Genomic DNA, 7,329 nt, shown 5'->3' with positions numbered 1-7,329 from the left:
CATTTACCATTCATCCATTAATAGACAACAAGCGTGACTTCACATGACAGCTACTGTTAAAAGTACCTCAATAAGCATGATTATGTAGGCATCTCTATAACCAACACTGAGTGGTTACATTCACAGAATTGATAGTTCATTACATTGAAGGCCCACTTTTATTTTTTAAAGAATTTCCATCATCTATGAACTAACTAACATGCACGCTCACAGTATATATGGATTTCCTTTCTTATCACTACTCATGACCTTTTTTCCTCGATGATAGCTATTCTGACTGGGTAAGATGGAAACATGATATAGTTTTGATCCACATTTTGCTGAGGGCTAAGGATTTCAGATATTCTCTACAAGTATTTCTTTCATGTGGTGGTCTTTGAAAAAATATCTCTTCAGTTACTTTGACAAATTATTGAATAATTTATTCGTTGTCACTGAAATCTTTGAGTTCATTATATATACTGGTTATTAATTCCTTGTTGGATGAAGAGGTGATGACAATTTTCTCCCATTCTGTATATTGTCTATTCTGTGGATTGCTTCTTTTGCTGTGCAGACATTTTCTAATTCTGTATAATTCCACTTATGATTTCTTGGCATTGTTATCTGAGGTACTGGAGGACTATTTACAAGGTCATTTGACATGCCTCCATCTTGTGTGTTCTTCCCGTGAACCCTACTAGTCATTTCAAACGTTCATCATGTCATACGTTAAAGTAATTGATCCATTTCAAGTTTATTTTTGTATGAGTGGAGACATGGGAGATGTACCTTTTCTTTTCTATATGTCGTGATGAAGTTTGCAACACTAATCACTAAGGAGGTTGTCTTGGTTTTAAAATTTTTTCATGCATTTTTCAAGAATGAGAGGACTGCAACAACTTGGGCTGGTTTATGGAACCCATAGCCTAGTCCACTGGACTGCACACCATTTGCATGTAGTACCGTGCTGGGTTTTATTAATTAATTTTTTCCTATTTATATTCTTAAATGAATTTTTGTGGATTTCGTACAATACATGGTAGTCATATCTATCTGTACCCCCCATACCCCACCCAAAAGATTTCATATATTCTTCATGTATGTTAAGGCTTATACAGTCAGGATTGTGTACCCAGATGTTCCTTGCTGTGAGTTCGTCCACTGGAGGCTGTTAAGCCTAATATCACTCTCTTAAAGAATGTCAACTCTCCGTCACCCAGCAGTGATCATTTGCCTGTGGTTCCTCAGCTAAGATTGGAGCTGCTTTGTGACTCTGTCTTTGTATTAGAGTTTGAAGTCATGTATTTTAACATCTTCATTAATGTTTTTTTTAAACTTAAGATGGTTGTTTGGTATTTGGGATATTTTTTGTTTCCATATGAACTTTAACAATTTCCTTTTTCTATGTCTATGAAGATATTATTGGAGCTTTCTTGGATGTTATGCTAAATATCTAATTTTTTGGTGATAGGCTTTCTATAATATTTTCAATTCTTTGCAGTTTTCATTGTAAATATCTTTCATTTTAATTTATGTTTATGTTTAGATATTCATTTTGGGGCTAAAACAAACAATTATTGCATCAATATCTTTTTCAGTGAGCTATTGACATCTATAAAGGGTACAGATACAGGTATGCTGAGTATGTGTTTTGTTACATTGATAAAAGTAACTTATTAGATCTAAACACTTTCTTGTGGAGGCATTCAGTCTGTTAATTATAGGACCACATCATCTGCAAATGAGGGAATGTGAGTTCTTTTCCTTTGGGAATCATACTATTTCTCCAGTATCATAGCAGTATCTCAGGATCCAGGCAGCACACGGAATAGCAGTTCTGACACTAGACAGCCTTGGTCTTTTCCCTGGGTATTTAATCTATTTATTCAAGCTTTGCTGTCTTTTTCTTTCAAACATAATTTACTGTGTTGGGGTATGATCCCTTCATTTCTAGTTTACAGAGCTGTCATCATGAAACAATGTTGGCTTTTGTCATTGGATTTTTCAGCAGGTATTTGAGATGTTTATATGATTTTCTTTGTTAATTCTGTTTGTATGTTGTCTTAGATTGTTGGTTTGCTTCTATTAAAACATGATCATCGTACATGAGCTTTTATTGATTAAGCTTGCAAGTATTTTATTGAGTGATGTCTTGGGTTTTTTTTTGTTTTTAACTATGTTTATCAAAGAAATTTACTAAATTTGTTCAGTGTTTTGTGGTGTGTTTAGTCTGGTTTTGCCTTTGAGAATGAGTTTAGAAGAATTATTTCCCTTTAACTTTGGATACTCCGCGAATCGCTGCTATCAGCATTGGTGAAGTGCGTCCTGAAAGGCCTAAGAGAAGTTAGCAGTGAATCTATTCTCTCCTAGACTTGTCTTTGTTGGGATAAATTTTATCTGTGTTTCAGTCATATTGTTCATTATCGATCTGTTTAAGATTTTTCATCTTCTTTGTACAAAAGCTAATTTACATATGGTCCATGCAACTCACAATCCTGCCATACATTTTGTAGCTCATTTTCTCTGTAATCATTTAATCAATATTTGCATTTCAAATTCTTCTGTAACTGTATGAGAGTTGATAACATCACAGTCCATCATAGAGCTTGTGAATAGCTGATGTTTAGTAAACACTGGTTAAATCAATGAAAACATGAACTTACTGCAACTGAATTCATCCAAATGGAATTACAACATTCTTTCTGTGAGATATTTAATGATTTAAAGAAAGGGAAATATTTGTATAGATATGACAGGTATAAACAAATAGAAATTAAAGAGAAAAGTAAATAAATAAACATGCAGGGCATATACTACTCCTGATTAAAACTTCAATCACACAATTATCATAGATACAGCACTGTAGTTGAACATGTGAGCTGTGAATTGTGGCTGCCTGTGTTGAGATCACTCTGCCAGTTACAACCTATGAACAACAGAGCCGAGATGCCCCAAAGATACCATAATCAACTATATATTTTTAATCTATTCTTGCTATATGTACACTTCTGTGCTAAGCCTAGAAAGGACTTTGAAGATGTAATGGGGTTTACAAAGCCTCGTTCACTTTGTTAGTGAAATCATCTAGAGAATTAATAAACGATTAACCAAAGACCTTTAAAGCAGAAAGTTTTCTTTAGTTGGTTACAGAAGTCAATGGAAACATTCACAGCACCTCCGTAGACCCAGAGGTGGAAGAGGCCGTGCTGTGTCCGGTTGATGCTGAGTTGAATTGTGAACTAACTTTCCAGGTGAAAGCTTATTCTGGCCAGTACATTGAGTACATACTTTGATACATGGATTCATATGTACTCTCTTGGGCTTTTGAGTTATGCTCCAAGATTGGGAAGTTATAGAAAATGTTGTTAGAATCCAGTGAAAAATGTTGGTAATTTATCACACAACAATATGATATCAATACAGCAACTATATGAATATTCACTTGTATTTCATGTTCCTTTGGGATGCACTGGATTTCATTATTCATAGGATTTGAGTACTATATTCGTATAAATGTGTGAGACAGAGTGACATTTAGGATTAGTATTTAGATTTTGAAAGCAGCTATATAACTTATTGAGAAAAAGGTCAGTTGTAGATTGCAATCCCTTCTTCAATCTTATGTGTGAATGTGTGTATGTGTGTGTGTGTTTATATGTGTATGCATGTGTATGTGTGTGTGTTTTCTATCATTGCCACTATGATCTTACTAAATCAAAACTTCTTTTTAATCTCACTCTTTCTTTTTCCAAAAAGACATAAATCCTTCAATTCACATCACCAAAATCAGTTTATTTGGGCAAATGCTGTACGAAGGGTTAAAATAACTTTTGTGATTTATTATGCATTTAAAGTCTAATGAATTAACTAGATGGTTTCTAAAAGAAGAAACACAAAGGGCCAATAGATATTTTAAATGTGTTCAACATCCTTAGTCATGAGAGAAATGCAAATTAAAACTACTTTTTTTTGACAAGGTCTCCCTAGTCTCAGCCCAGATGGAACTCATTTCTGTAAACAGAAATGAAATTTGAAGACAATGAATGGAAATGGAAGTTATTATATTAAGCAAGATAACCTAGACTCAGGAAAACAACACCACATACTCTTTCTCATATGAGTATCCTAGCTTACTCTGTGTGTGTGCATGTATGTGTGTATGTGTGTGTGTGTGTGTGTGTGTGTGTGTAGTAAGTGTGTGCGTAGGCAATGAAAGTAGTAAGAAGACTTTAAGACAGAGAAAAGCAAGCTGAAGAAGGGAGGAAGCAGTCGAACAGGAACACGAACATGAACACTAACATGGAAAGACGGATATTGGGTAGAGGGCAGAAGGCTACATGAGTTTTGAGGGAATGGGACAGAAAATGGAGTAAAGTATCAAGAGATTTGAAAGTTCCATAATGAAACCTAACCCTGAATATGCTAACAAAATAAAAATGGTGATAGTAAGTTGGAATGGCAGGGTTTATTAGCCGCACACAGACAACTTGCCTGAGTCTCAGAGAAAAGCAGAGGTGAGCACTTGGAGGGAAGGAGGAGAGGATTTCTCATATTACTTGAATCTTCAGATTTACACCTTTGTAAGGCCGACTTGGATGTTTGCATGAATAGATAGATGAACTCATTACGTGCCTGTATTGGTTTATATTAATTCTAGATGTTTGCTTGGCATGAGGAAGATATTGTAAAGTAAACTAAACTACCGAAAAGATGTTTCCCATAAAAAATGTATTGTTATACACGGTGTCTTGAATATATCCAAAATACCCACGTATTAAAAGCTGCATCCATTTGGCACCATCAAGGAAATGACAGGACTTTTGAAGGAGTGTAGAGGGAGGAATGTAGGTCATTGCCTTGAATGGCAATGGCCTTCATCCTCATTTTTTTCTTTTTGTTGATGAGGTGGCTGATTCACTCTGTCACACACTCCCACAACGATTTTATGCCCACAGTGAATAAGCGAGTTGAATATTCACCAGAACTTCCAAACCAATCATCAAAATGTCTTTCCTTTTCTAAATTAATGACCCCAAATAGAATAGTATTTCTATTATTTATAGAGAAATAGTAATACAGCAAGGATATTAACAGTGTAGCATATTCAAATTCATGTTATATAATATTTAAATGGATAAAGAATACAGAACTTTGACAACATTGTGAATAAACAGTAGCTTATGTAGTGACACAGAAGCAAGATATTTAATAAAAAGTTTTGCTTCATAAAATTGGAAAAATAAAAGTCACAGACATTTAAAACCTCAGTGAATGTTCATGGTGATTTAAAAATATTCTGTCAATGTGGAATGCATTTGGATAAATTTGGAGTTAATAACTTTTTGCTGTTGTATTTTCTAATATGCAGCATATTATCATAGACATAGAGTATGAAATATTTATAACTGAACATTCATGTTTTGTGTTGATATACAAATTACAAGTACTGGATGAACTGAATGGGCTATGATAAAAATAATTTACATATAAAATTTCTTATACATCACTGATAGACTTTTTAATACTTATTGCAATTTATCATACACTTAATAATTTCAGTTGAAATTCGCATATATATTGTGCCTTTATGCTTTTATCATGCCATTCAAACAGGTTTGTACTCCTTTACTTAAACTAGTACTTTAGGTCTAACTGAAAGTGTTCTATTGTCTTTTTCAGTAGAAAACAAACAAATCCAAGAAGCTTATAAAATCAACTCTAATTAATGAAGAATCCTGGAAATCAAATTCATTTGTTACATTTCAGACTCCTAATATCTTTATTTTAAAGCACAGAAAAGAACAGGAAAATAAATCTGGATTTTAAAAGCATTGGATAGGGGCTGGAGATTCCTCAGTGGTTAAGAATATTGGCTGCTCTTGCAGAGGACACAGGTTTTATTACCAGCATCCACACGGTGACTATCAACAATCCATAACTCCGGTCAGGGGAATCTGATGCCCTCTTCTGACCTCTGAGGACATCTCCTGACATGGGTGTACCTACTTTCATGTAGGCAATATACTCGTACACACAAAATGCAAATAATAAATAAAATATTCTTAAAATAAAATAAAAACCATTAGGCATATTTTTTCCTGAAGTAAAATATGTTAAAGTTACACTTAAGTTGATAGTCTTTTCAAACCTGACGTGTCAATAAATGTTTTAAAATTGAGAAATTTGTGTTCAACTTCAGAGATCCTTTTGTAGTATGTGTATGTCTGTTTACCTGTTTACCTACATTAGTATAGTGCCCTTCAGAGTCAGAGAAGGGTGTTAAATCCATTAGATCCCCTGGTATTAAAGTGGATTGTAAGCCCCTATGTAACTTATGGGTACTGAACTCAGGTTTTCTGTAGGAGGAGTAAGTGCTGTTAACCACTGAGTCATCTCTCCAGGCCCAACTTCAGAGACTGACTCATTATTTCCTTTGACTCAATGGTTTGGGCCAAAATTTGCATTCCGAATGAGTTTCCAAGTGATACTGTTTGAGTTTTGTTTTTGTTTTTACTACTGAAAATGCGTTATGAAAGATCTGAACCGGATCTAAACATCACGTCAGTTTCCGTACAATCAGAAGGAAGTAAATTCATCACATTGAAAAATACTGATGTTACATAAGTCACCTGACACTAGAGAAAACTGGAGAATATAAAACAATGAGACTGTGGCTCGAAAGAGGGCTCAGCAGTTAAATCACTGACTGCTCTTGCAGAGGACCTGGGTTCAAGGCCCAGCATCCACATGGCAGCTAACAATCACCTATAACTCCAGCTCCGGGGGATCCAACATGCTCCTCTGACTCCACAGGCACTGTATGACACCTGTGCACGTACACACATGCATGTGATACACTCATAAATAAAATAAAAGTAATAAATAAAATATTAAAACAGGGAGACAGTGTGACTTTAAAGTGAATTTATTTAACTCACCAATGTTCTTTCAAAAACCTATATTCTTCAGAAAATAATTTTTTTTTTCATTCTTGGTGGTCATCATTTGAGAAAAGCAATTCTATGCTTCATACTGAAAAATAAAACAAGGATTTAGGCTCTGAGTTTAGATATTGAAAATAAAATGAGATATTTAGTTGCAGTTAGTAAATGGTCTTGATAAACTCTAAGTTTGGACAAAAAATATGCAATGAGATCACTATCGAAATAAGATCATTCGGCACACAAAATGACTACTATAAAATTAATATCAGTCTAGAAAATATGCACTATAGAGACTTGCCAAGTGGTTAGCAGTACACTCCAGTCACCAGGTGTGTTCTATTCATGGCCTCACTGCAAATTTACCACCATAGGGTGTAGCTAATGTCAGCGCAACGCAGTTGCA

The sequence above is a fragment of the Nannospalax galili genome, unplaced genomic scaffold (assembly GCF_000622305.1).
Source record: "Nannospalax galili isolate Female #2095 unplaced genomic scaffold, S.galili_v1.0 scaffold1064, whole genome shotgun sequence".
Classification (NCBI taxonomy): Eukaryota; Metazoa; Chordata; class Mammalia; order Rodentia; family Spalacidae; genus Nannospalax; species Nannospalax galili.
Note: the sequence above shows the minus strand (reverse complement) of the source record.